Genomic DNA, 13,423 nt, shown 5'->3' on the forward strand with positions numbered 1-13,423 from the left:
GTTTGTGCTTTCACTGTTCATGCTCGTTCATGCACTTTTTTTTTTTTCTGTGTGATTCTGTTGTTACTGGTATTTTGATGTGGTAATGGCACCTAGCATGCCTGGCAATCGATGAATGCTGTGCTTTTCTAATACATTTATAAATAAAGCTTTTTATTTAATCAAGAAAGTTGATTGCTATCCCCGCATCACATCATACAATGTCCATGTAAAGTAATAAAGGTAAATACATGATCAGGGACAATTAGGCGTTAATAAGCAAACACTATTCCCAGTACAGTTGTCTATATGAATCCATACTTCATTCACTTCCTTACATCAATCCCTACTGTGAATCCCTTCTTCCCCATTTCATAAGTCATCATGTCATTCATAAATACACTGCATGGCAATTAATTCCTCACCCCTCCCCAAGCACTGAAATATGCCACAATCAGTGAGCTCCATCCCCACAAGCACATTCATAAAGGGGCTTATTTGCCCTCTTCCGCTGGGCCATGCAAGTCCATAATGTGGGAGCACAAAGCATCCCTGACTTCTGTTGCCCGGGTGCATCCAGCTCCAGCTGTGGCAGCTGCACTTTCTGGCTGAGGGAACTGATTCAGTGGCCCCTTGCTGACATAGGTCCATTCAGGGGGAAATGGCTCACCTCTAGCTTCACAGAGATTGTGAAGAGCACAGCAAGCCCCAGTAACGTGGACAGCATTGGTGACACTGGCATCCAAACAGATCTATAAACGTCTCCAACAGGCTTTCAGTCTGCCAAAAGCACATTCTACACCTGCTGGGGGTGTAATTTTGCCAGGGCCTCTGAAATCAGGGTACAGTTTATAAGCCAACGCAAAAGGGGGTATGTGGGGTCCCCCAGAATAACAGTGGGAACAGTAACTCCATTTCTGACCATGTCAGTTGGTGGGACTGGTGTCCCAGCCTGTCCTGAATGTAGATTCCTGATTGGCAAAAAAACTCTGGCATCGTGAACTTTCCCAGTGCAGCCACGTTGCCATTCATAAATTGGTCTCTCTGGTCCATAAGGGCCTGCAAACCAATGGGGTAGTACCCATTGTGGTTTATATACTTGTGCTCCTTGAGGAGGGCAAATTATGGGCATGAGTCCCATCTAGGGCCCCAGTGCAGTTTGGGAATTCCATTCTCTCATAGCCAGCAATTACTTCAGGAATATCTTGTACGCGGGCACCAGGGAGTCTGGTACCTGGTTGGTTTGACTTGGGTCTGCGTGCTGCAATGTGGACGCTGGAGCCCCAGGTTCGAGTCTGTGTTAGAAAATTGTTAATGTAGGGTTAACAATTGGTGTAGATATTCAAGCCTTATGTTCTCTAACACAGGGCCAGCTGACTTGAGTCCCACTCAGCCTGGGCTTACATTGCAGTGTAGCCATACCCATAATGTCAATAAAAATAGCAGGACTAAATCCTCATTCAAGTGGACTGAAAATATACCCTTAAGGGTGTTGTTTTTTAAAACTGACTAAAGCCAAGAAATTCAATGTTAGGGTAAGAACTCCTATTGACCCCCATACTTAACTGACTCCTTTGGTAGTACAATTAAGTTTCACACCTTGAACTGAGACCTTGTTGCTACTGTAGGCCAAGTATCTCCACACAGCGGTGAATTAAGGACTGAATGTCAACCTAAAGTCTGAAATACCTTTGTTGTTATTTTAGTAGAGCTTAGTTTTTTTAAAAGTCTGCATGTTTGAGCACATATCTCCACATCTATCATATAAGTATTTTGTGGGCTGCTTTGATGTGTTGTACATGTACATTTTTTAGGGATGCTCATGATCTCTAATTTGAAATCCAAATAATTTATATACTCTTTTCTGCTATGTCATCAATCTACAATGGCAGAGGGAACATAATCTTCTTATATGTTAAATATGCTATTTAACAGATTTAATAGGTACAATGGTATTTCCAAACACACTTTGGGAGAAAATAGACTGCTCAATGGACTTAGTTTTCTGTTTGCACAATTATTAGTCAGTACGTGCATTTTGAGTTAACAGGCTGATCATTTAAAAAGCAAGGGTTCAAAAAGGAAAATGTGGTAATCCTAAATTCTGAGTACAGTTTAACAGGATGACAGCTGCTGCTGCAGTAGTGAGAAGCATAGGTCTTCACACACCAGCCAAGAAGCTGGTCTCTTAAAAATAAATCTTACCGGGTGATGTAGAACAAGGAGGTAATATCTGGAGAAGTTGGATTCTGCACAAGGTGATTTTGCAAAGGTTAATATTATAAATCTGTTCCGCAGGAAAGCCTGAGGCAGTATTGCTGTAGGCCACCAAGAAGTTTTGTTTCTTCCATCCCCTTCCCTTGCTTATATGTCTGTTCATGTAGAATGCAAGCTCTGTGGGATAGGAACCAGCCTTCTACATCAGTGCAGCACCTAGCATACTGTTGACATGGTATAAATGATTAATAATAACCGAGCACTTGTGTTTCTGGGATCTCCACAATGGGCAGGAGAAGGGACCATGAGGAATGAAGTCAGGAATATGAAGTGAAAGAACTGTATTTACTGTGAGCCCTTTCTTTTCTGTGTCAGTTACTGTAGTCAGAGTTCTTTATATGCTGTGCACCATTGGCTTGTTGAGTCGTCATAGGGGTGGTGGTAGTAATGTCTAAATCTCTTGTTCTGCTGTGTGATTTCATGACACGAACATTATTTTTTTATTTTCATAGCACCTTTCATTCCTCAAACTCTTTACAAACTACATACGTTATGGACACCATCATTGCACTGTACCTATCTATGACATGAGAGGCTGGCAACGACTTGCTGCATGATACACAGTACAGGGATGGGAAATGTTGGCCAAAGGGTCTAGGGCAAATCCTTACCCTTATGAAAAGTGCCATGGGATCTCTAATGCCCACCACAGACAGGGGTTTTACAATATGAACCCCTTTCCCCCCCCAGTAAACTCCATTGTAGTCAGTTTATTCAGAAGGATATAGGGTTGAGAGAGCCCTGCTTAGATTTGAAGCGGTGATTTCAGAAAGGCTAGATGCATCAAACCAGTAGTTTTAGCCCCTGAAGCATTCCCTTTGGCATATCATCTGTATCATCTTTGTTATATTAAAATCAAAAATACAAATCTAACATGGCAGAAAGTACAGTTTTCTTCCTTTGATTTTTTAGGTGAATTTGGTATGTTTTTTTTTCTACTTCTGAAGAATTAAAATCCCAAACCAGACAGATTTTTTTATGTTCTATTTTATTAAAGTGACAGCAGTTTTAAAACATATTTACAAAGAGAGCTAGTCAGTATGTTTTAAATAATAGAAAAAAATTAACAGTTATTGTTTTAACACCCCCCCAAACAGTTCTGAATATTGTACCTTTTTCAGCAAAGAAAACTGTTTGCCACCTTGTGGACAGCCATGAGAATTATTTTCTTGCAAAACATATTTCTGTAAATGTCTAATTATATTTGAAAGTGTTGGTGCCAGGAAAGAGCTCATAGCTGGTGTTCAGGTAGTTTCTGGTACAGGTTAAGTGTGATTCATCAACTAAAACAGTCAGATACAAAACAGTAAACAGAAATTGTTTCTATATGCATTTTGATTTAGGGCATAAATTCAAATTTTAGATAATTGGAAATTGGATAACTGAGGTTTACCTGTAATAGAGAAGATAGAAAAGTGAGAAAAAATGATTGATTGAAACCAACTGCTTTATTTAAATAATGTATTTCAGTGGGAATTTATTGAGGAGGAGACAATGCTAAGCTAACCACTAGTTCAGTATATAAGCATTTTACTTCAGGGAATTATCTGTTTGTTCTAAGATATGTGAAAATGAATTTGATTTGGAGTACACAGTGGACAGCTGCTCAAATCACAGAAACCGCATCCCTCTTGGTTAATTTAAGGCCCAATCCTGCAACTTGTTAAATGTTACCTGGAAGGTGCTGAGGGCTCCAAACTCTAATGCTGGAATGGGAATTGAGATGCTTAGCACCTCCCAGGATCAGTTGCACAGACTGTAAATTCCTGTAGGCATGGGACTGTCTACATGATTGTAAAGTCCCATGTTTATCTACAGCACTATATAAAAAGTAATATTTCACCATGATTGGCATTCTGCTCAGAAGGAAGGTGTAGGAATGGCTCAGTGAGGTGGGAGGAGAGAGCAGTGGTTTACACTTTGTCTCGCTCACATGGGGTAAGAATCCTCTTCTCTCAACTTAATATGCAAAATGTTCATCTAAAACATAGACAAAAGTGTCAATGTACTTGATGCTGAGCTTGCTTTTTACTCCATGTTTGTTGTTTTACCTTTTCCTCATTGAAGGACTGTTGAGAAAGATCTCAGCTAGGCTTATTGGCTGTCTAGCAGACCTTCTGTACATTCCACTTTCTTGTCTTATTCACACCTAGCAATTGTTGTGGCTATTGCTGTGATTGCTCCATACTCAAGCCTTTCTCCCTGATTGGTTCTACTTGCCCCCCATTTCTCTTTTGCAATTGTGAAAGGATGGAAGATGGTATCAGAATCTGGCCCTTAATTTTGCTGAGTAGTACCTTCTGTACAGTTATTTCCATTGAAATCAAGGAGAACTACAGCATAAGAATCTGGATCTATGTGTTTGTTTCATGCAGCACTGAGCACATTGTCAGTGTTTCGCAAAAACATAGCATCTCAATTTTCATAAGATGTGGTGATTAGTTTAGCTTTGCCAAAACATTTTAGCACTATGCAAAATAATATTTTGCAAAACAGAAAGTAAAGCTGTAAACACCTGGCATTGTGCAGTCATATAGTAATGTAGCCACAATTCTTACGGACTTCTTACAGAAGAAGACACAACAGAAAATGTCTTGTCTCTTTGGATATTCAGTCAGCTAGCACATAATCTGTTGATTTACATTATTTGGTGGCTTGGCAATCCAAATTCCACTCCAAGGAACTGGACAGAGAACTTCGGGTTGAAGAAAATGGTGCTTTTTCACCAAGTTCTTAGGTATTAGAAGAGAACCACCAAGAAACGAGGCCTCCCTGGAAACCACTCTGTCCCAAAGGGTGCGTCTATGAAGTATGCAGTAGCCTGTAGCATTGAGGTCACAGACTTGAGCTCATGGGGCTACTGCTACCATGCTAAAAATAGCTGTGTAGACATTGTTTTTAAATTTGTGGCGTAGGCTGGATCGCAGGCTCCGAAGCCCCAGCCCCCACCCCCACCCCCATTTGGAAATGGCATCTACTTCTGCTAGACACATCATTGCCAAAAAATGGCCCTGCAAAAACAATATGCAGACATTCCCAGGGAGCTGATGGCCATTCCCAGAGGTGTAATGGCACTGGTTAGGCATATGCTGTACTTGTTGGCATCCTGAAATTCCTTAGCAAGCTGCTCTATTTGTTGGTCAATGCTTGGCCACCATACAAAACTTCTGGCGAGTGCCTTCATTTTTACTACCCTTAGGTGATCTATGTGGAACTCTTCTAAAATTCTTGTGTTCAGTTTACTAGGTATAACAACACAAATTCCCCACATGACACATGCTTGATGTATGGTAAAATCACCATTGTATGTGTATGGGTGCCAGATTAAGGCTGTCATTGTATTTACAGCCCTTCATAGTGGCTTCATAAACCCAAGCTAGTGTGGGATCCCTCTTGGTTTCTGCTCAATCACACTACCGTCACCGGGGCACATCTAATGTGAAACAAGTTGACAAATGTGATAGATTCTGTCTTTATTACAGGCCATCTTTCATCTAGCAAGGGCAGGCAGGAGAGCCCATCTGCATTTGTGTGCACTTCTGTTCTTTTGAATTCGATGTCCTAGATGTAACCAGCTAAGAAAAACGTCCTAACTGTAAGAATAGTAGGACAATGGAACAAACTGCCTAGGGAGATCATGGAATCTCCTTCACTGTAGGTTTTCAAAAGGAGGCTGGACAGCCATCTGTCTTGGATGATTTAGACACAACAAATCCTGCATCTTGGCAGGGGATTAGACTGGATGACTTTTGTGGTCCTTTTTAACCCTATGGTTCTACGATTTTATAATTCTAAGAGAGTCCAGCATTGCATATGTGCTGTCATTGTCATAGAAACTGCCTTCTTCAGATGAAGGATTGCTACTACGGGGTTGGTGTTCCATGACAAAGATGAATTTCCTCCCATATAGATACGGTTTGAATTTCTTCACACCCCATTCCAGACTGAAAGCCTCTTTGATTTTTTGGTGCATATTTACATTCTGAAAGATCTGAAGGAAAATTCTGTAGGTCTCTCACTGCCATCTGGCATAGTGTGCCATATTGCTGTCCCAGTTCCATATCAGGAGGCATCAATGTTAATTTGATAGGCAAGGATGGGTTAAAGTGTGTAAGCATGCTGCCTGATGTGACCAGTTCTTTTGCTTCCAGGGAAGTTTTTTTTTGACACTCATGTGATCAGATTCACTTTTGACTAGTTTGCAGTAAACAGTTTAGCAGATGTAATGCAGTTGCTAGATTTGTTAGAAGTTGGCTAATGTAGTTGATAAATCCTAGAAGTAATCTAAATTGGGACACATCCTTTGGCGGTGGAGATTTCAGGGCTGCTTTAATCTTCTTCTGAGATTTAAGTATGCCTTGTGCATCACAAATGTGCCCACTGTAAGCTACTGAGTCCTTGAGAAATTTCCATTTTATGCAATTGGCTGGTAACCCATATTCTTTTAGACATTTTAATACCCTTTGTAGGGTTTCCAGATGTTCTTCATCACATCCACCGGTCACTATAGTGTCGTTCAAATAACACTGTATTCTCAGAATACCTTGCAAAACTTGGTCCATTGCCCATTACCATAAACAGGAGCTGAAGCAGTGCCAAACGCTAGTTTGTTGTACTGGTACAGACACTTGTGTATGTTGATTGTGAGGTATGCCTTAGACTCTTCTTCTACCTCCATCTGTTGGTAACCTGTGACAAATCAATTTTGCTGAATCACTGTCCCGCTGCCAGTGTAGCAAAAATGTCTCAAATGTGAGGCAGAGGGCATTTTTAAACTTTCAGTACAGGTTTATGGTGACCTTAACATCTCCACAGACCCTAACTGCACCACACTTTTTTACAGTTGGAACAATAGGAGTTCCCCACTCGCTCCAGGGGGCCACTTTTGAAAGTATGTATTCTCTTTCCAGATGTTACAGTTCAGCATCTACCTTTGAACAGATACTGTAAAGAACAGGTCGAGCTTTGTAGAACTTGAGCTATGCCTTCTCAGCTAGGATTATTTTAGCCTTCGTGTATTTGAGTTCCTATCCCTTCTAGCTGTTCTTCAACTGTTTTAGTGGGGTCTGCTGAAAGTAACTGCAACATCTTTTATAGATTATTTTTTTAATCCAAAGGAACCTAATGTAACCATTCACAGCCCTACAGGGCTGGTCCCCCCTTTCTCAATGACACGTAAGTCTAATAAACTACGCTTATTTTTACACTCCACATTCACTTGCATCCAATTGGTACTAGCTTTTCTCCCATATAGGTTTTTAGCAACATCGGTGTCTCCCTCAGTTTGGTATTTTTAAAGGTTTTCATATTCTGAATGTGAAATAAGTCACTGTGGAACCTGTGTCTAATTCCATTCTGAGTGTTTTTCCTGCCACCCTTGGTTTCAAACAGATTGCTGACTTGTCAGTTTTGCTCACACTATATATATCCAAGCTAGCTTCTCTGTGTATACGTTGATATTCCTTTTCTTATACTCTGATTTGGTCTCTTCTTTTTTTTCTTTATATGAAAAACATCTTGGATCTGACCTTTTTATTACAGCTTCTGCAATATGCATCTTTAAATTGACAATAAGAAGATGGAAACCTTTTTCACACCAATAACGGTGTCTGAGTGGACCAGCTCTTGCATTGGGTTACAATTAGTTTATGCATTCCTACTTCTGTTTTAGCTCTGTTATGCTGTTCTATTGTATCCCTTGCTGTAACTTCTCCTGCGCATTTAAAAGTGAGATTTTCTCCGTTAAGAACCTCTACTGTATGCTTTCATTAAGCAGTCCGCACATAAAACTGTCTCTGAGTGCCTCGTTAAGCCCATCTTAAAAGCCAGTGTTCTGATAATCTTTTTATCTCTGTTGCAGAGGATACATTTACCTTCAAGTTGATTCCGCTTATGAAACATTAACCTTTCTGCTGTCATCAGGGGCCTGGATGCCAAATGTTCTTGAATAATTTGCACTCTCTCTTTAAAGGTTTTGCTTGCTGGCTTCTTTGGGGCAATCAGACTGATTACTAAACTGTATATTTTTCCTTTAATCACTCTCAGTAACACTGCTACCTGTTTTTCTGGGGCATCTCATTTACTTCAAAATACTGCTCCAGCCTCTCTCTGTATGTGGACCAGTCCTCGATGGCACTATGGAAGGCCTCCACATTTCCAGTATAGCCTGGTGTTTCACCTAGCTGCTGTCAGTGTAGTAGTTGGGAGTACTCTCTTCTGTTCTAGACTCCTCCCCAGCTCCGGGGCTGCAAGCAACGTTGTACATTGTTTTGCTTCTCTGATGCAATAGAAGGGGTTTGAAATCCTCATTGCCAATAGTAGTGTAGGGCTGACAGAGCCCAAATCTCTGATTAGAAACATAGACAGGTACACACAGTTGGAGTCAGGATGGCTGGCTGACTCTTGTATTGCAGAGAGAGAGAAAAAAAAACATAGTAACCACTAGATAACAACTGTTTCAACATAAGAAGTTGCTTATGAAACTATAACCGCAAATTCACATACACAGATTCAAGACTCTATTCAAAACATGCAAATATATCACATTAGCCTTTCTGATTTTTGTCCCTACATGCTTGTGCTATTCTTTTGTACTTCTCCTTAGCACAGCCATGTTTCTACTTTTTGTAGCATTCCTTTTAAATTTTCAAGTCATTAAAGAACTCCCGCTGTAGGCACAATGGCCTCTTGCTATTCTCCCTGTCTTTCTGTCGTATTGGGATAGTTTGCAGTTGTGCCTTTAATAGTGCCTCCTTGAGAAACTGTCAGCTCTCCTGAACTCCTTTTTTCCTTTAGTTTTTCTTTCCATGGGATGTTGCTTACCAGTTCTCTGAGTCGGTTAAAGTCTGCCTTCTTGAAACCCTTTGTCCTTCTTTTGTTACTCTCACTCCTTCCTTCTCTTAGAATAATGAAATCTGTCATTTCATGGTTACTGTCACTCAAATTGCCTTCCACCTTGAGATTCTCTACCAATTCCTCCTGTTAAAGGTAAAAACATTTTGATTAGCCCTAATACTGTACACCAGCAATACATACTTGGAATCGGTGATTGAATAATGCTTGTGCTGAACAGCATGAATATCGGCCATATTTTGAGAGTTGTAGGTTTCTGAATATCCATTGGAAAGTAACCAGCTGCTGGCTATTTGAGAGTGCACACACTGGTTTAGCGGGAGATTTCCAGGTCTCATGAGACCATTTGAACCAATCAGTAGCCACTGAATTTAATAATTACTGATTGTCAAGTGACATTATTGTTTATTACTCAGCAATTTAAAAATCATTTTTCATTCATTTGGGAATGTTTGGAATTTTTTGAAGGACAAAAATTCCATAATCTCTGTTAATCAGATTTCCACACCAGATTAATCTCAGAGTAACGCAGTTACATTAGAAATGAATGTGCCTGTTCTGGGGGGCTTTTTTTGTAATGATCTGAGTTGAATGAACTACTTCTTCCATGCCAAACTTCAGTCAGTAAAAAAACTCAAACTGAATCATAGACCTCTGAAAATCTAGGGTTTTAATGGAAATGATGACATAGCCTGAACTGGAGAAGTGTGAAAATGCTATCCTATAAATCCAGGAAAGCAGAATACCATTAATTTAAGTAAGCTCTATCCAACATGACCTAAAAGAAGAAATCTTACATGTTTTGAATGTTAAGAACTGGAATCAGTATTCATTAGTCGAAATGCTTTTGTTTTCTTTGTTTGTTTTAAGCTATAGACATTTAATTTGAAATTTCTTTCTTTCTTTCTTTCTTTCTTTCTTTCTTTCTTTCTTTCTTTCTTTCTTTCTTTCTTTCTTTCTTTCTTTCTTTCTTTCTTTCTTTCTTTCTTTCTTTCTTTCTTTCGGTAGTCTCTCTCTATTTCAACTGGATGCTCCCTGAGACAGTAGTTGTGACATTCTGGGGCAGGGGTGGCCACCCTGTGGCTCTGGAGCCACATGCGGCTCTTCAGAAGTTAATATGTAGTTCCTTGTACTGGCACAGACTCCGGGGCTGGAGCTACAGGCGCCAACTTTCTAATATGCCAGGGGGTGCTCACTGCTCAACCCCTGGCTCTGCCAGAGGCCCTGCCCCACTCCACCCGTTCCTGCCCCCTCCCTAAGCCTGCCATGTCCTCGCTCCTCTCCCCCCCCCCTCGAGCCTTCTGCATGCCACAAAACAGCTGATCAGGAGGTTCGGGGAGGGAGGGGGAGGTGCTGATCGGTGGGCTGCCAGTGTGTGGGAGGCACTGGGAGCGGGGTGGGTGGGAGCGAGCTGATGGGGGGATGCTGATGTATTGCTGTGGCTTTTTGGCAATGTACATTGGTAAATTCTGACTCCTTCTCAGGTTCAGGTTGGCCTCCCCTGTTCTGGGGTGTAATCTAGACCAGTGAGGGGCTTGTACACGCTGCCCCACAACCTTGGGTGCCTTTCAGTGCCTTGTTGCAGTAGCTCCCACTTAAGCCACTCTCAAACAGCCTTCCAGCATGCAAGACACACCCTGAGTGTTCATGCATAACTGCAACCTAACAGCCACACTTGGGTTACACTCTGGCTTTTACCAGCCTGGGTAACTCTGCAGGGTGACCCCAACACCCTGCCCATCCTGGATTTCCCCCAAAAATGTATTTTCTGGACTCGCCAGCCCTCTCCTGGACAGCCCAGAGATATTAGATCCATTGTCCCTTAAAGCTAGTACAAGTAGTGAGGCATAAAAGTCAGAAATGGTCACAAGAAAAAATAAAGATAAAATGCTTCCTAGTGCCTAATTTTACCTTAAATCAAGTTTAGTTTGTAAAGTTCTTTCCACAACCTTCAAGCAGCATTACTGACCAAACTTTTCAGGTCAGGACCCCTCCCTCAAAGTTCAACGGCTGTTTCTTTTGTCTTTTCAGGTACAAAGATGGAAATGGACAGGGAGAGATATACCTTGGGGTGTTTTCCCCTCACTTTTATAGTTCAGCCCCCCTCATAAAGTTCAATTGAGCTGAGCAAAGGAGACATGGAGTTTTACGGTGGTGGGGAAGTTTGCTAAGATGCAGATCTGTTTGTTCTTGCCCCATTTCTTACCAAGGAATGACCACTTGATAGGTGATGGCCCATCAGCTTTGATGACACCTGGCCTGGAGTCTACTTGTCCTTTGTCTGTGAGAAACAGGTTTAACTGCTCCCCAGACCTATCTGGTAAACACAGTTCAGTCATGATTTCAGTTTATGTTCATAATTTTACATATAATGTTGTTACATACACTTTACTATATTATTGATCAGTGAGTCAGTAGTTTTTAAATAGTACCTTACAAGGCATATTTTGTACAAAGATTATTACTGTAGTGTGTGGGGTGTGAATACAAGGGTGTATTCCATCACAATAATGTTTTAATTTTTTTAAAGACAAAAGAGGGTCCCCCCACCCATCCTTTCCAGTTATGAGCTGAAAAGTACTGATATTTTGTTAGAAAGCAGCAGCTCTTGATTATTCGTTGGTTGCATTGGGATTATTGATTGAAACTGAAGTCAGTCTTAGTGATCATCATACTATCGTTGAAGGGGAATGTTGCCAATGTCCCTGCCAACTATCAATCTCTGTGGCTTTTCAGGGAGTGACAAGGACTGCAGTGTCTAAATTGGCTGTTCGCTTCAGAATTTGGCTGTCTGCCATTAACAGCATTAGGGCACATTCTCTGCCTAAGATTCGGCAGGTAAATAATGCAGCTGCTCTAAAATGTTCTCTTTTCAAAAGCACTTTTTTTAGGAATAGTAAATTAAAGTGCTAAAAATATATCGTTATAACAACTAAGAAGCGGGGGATAGGCACCTTTCCTTGTTGTACATTAGACCCTATGGAGGAAATGCATTTGCTTGCTTACTCCTTTCCCAGTTGCAATGCACTGTGCACTAAATTGCATGGTAGTCAATATTTTATAGTGTCCTCAAATTATATTATATATGATAATTACGACGTTGTGATATGATATAGTGTAATACTGATTCCCATCTACCAAAGAATACCTTCAACAATCATATTTATTTAAAAAAAATTATGAAATATGTATTCCCCCCAGGGAATTCAGACTTTTAAAGAAAACATTAACTAAAATGTAGCAGTTTAAAGGATAAGGTTGTTATTGTTATTTAGCGTTTATATTACGGTGGTGCCAAAAGGCGTTCAGTAAGAGTAGAGCATCACTGTGCTAGATGCTGTACAAAGATAGACCCAAACTTGCACTGAGTTTTATGCATGGAAACCCCTGTCCATACATAGAGCCCCACCAAAGTCAAGTGTGGAATGCAGCTCAGGATAGTGACCATAGAGACAAACCTAATGCGTTCCCCCAAAGAGTTTACAATTTAAGAGGCTGACTTTTATTTATTTATTTATTTTTGGTAGGAAGGGTTACGTTTTTTCCCTTCGTATTTGGGAAGCTACAGCCTTTCTTGAGCCCTTCCTATATATCTGAGTTTTCAAACTATGATTGTTTTAGGGCTAGATCCTGTGAAGTGCAGAGTGCTCTTAACTCTCAGAAATACCATGTGCCACTGAGATTTTACATTGTCCATCACTGTGCAAGATCAGGCCATAAATGAATGAGATGGGAGGGCGTGGGGTGGAATTGAGATTTTTAAAGTCCTGACAGAAACACATTGTAAAACTAGTCATCTCAAGAAAGAAAATAAAAGTTGCCTTAAAATTGATCTACAATGAGAGAGGCTTTCCGGGTCTGCAATGCATGAATTTATGATCTGAGTTATTATCAACCACTAGCAACATTTTCTTGATCAAGAGATACTGTGTGAAGGACTTGCATTGTTCTGCTGGATTTCCAAGGAGTTGGAAATAGTTAAGATGAAATATGAGAATCTTATCTCTTGAAATACCTGGTTGGTATATAACTAATGGTGATTATATGTCCTGAGGGTTTCCATTTCTTTTTCACCAGTGACTGTTCCTGGGATAACTAAAACATAAAATACTGATAGTGTTAGCTTTGTGGGAGCATGAAGAGGGATCTTGTGGGTCAAATGCACACTTTGCCCTGAGGTGATGCTGAATTGTGAATATTGCTAATGAAGATGTGACCTAGTTAGGCTGTTGATTGGATATACGTATGTTAGCTATTGCTGAACCAGTAAGGTGTCCCATTATAGTGCATAAGGCTTTTGACCAATGAAGAACTC

The 13,423-nt window shown here is 40.6% G+C and overlaps 1 protein-coding gene across 8 annotated transcripts in view; it reads left to right on the plus strand.

Annotated features, from left to right (window-relative positions):
* APBB2 (amyloid beta precursor protein binding family B member 2) overlaps window positions 1-13,423 on the plus strand; it is a 325,422-nt gene that overhangs the window by 213,882 nt on the left and 98,117 nt on the right. The window lies entirely within an intron of this gene.

The sequence above is a fragment of the Lepidochelys olivacea genome (genome assembly GCF_965140295.1).
Source record: "Lepidochelys olivacea isolate rLepOli2 genome assembly, chromosome: 4".
Lineage (NCBI taxonomy): Eukaryota > Metazoa > Chordata > Testudines > Cheloniidae > Lepidochelys > Lepidochelys olivacea.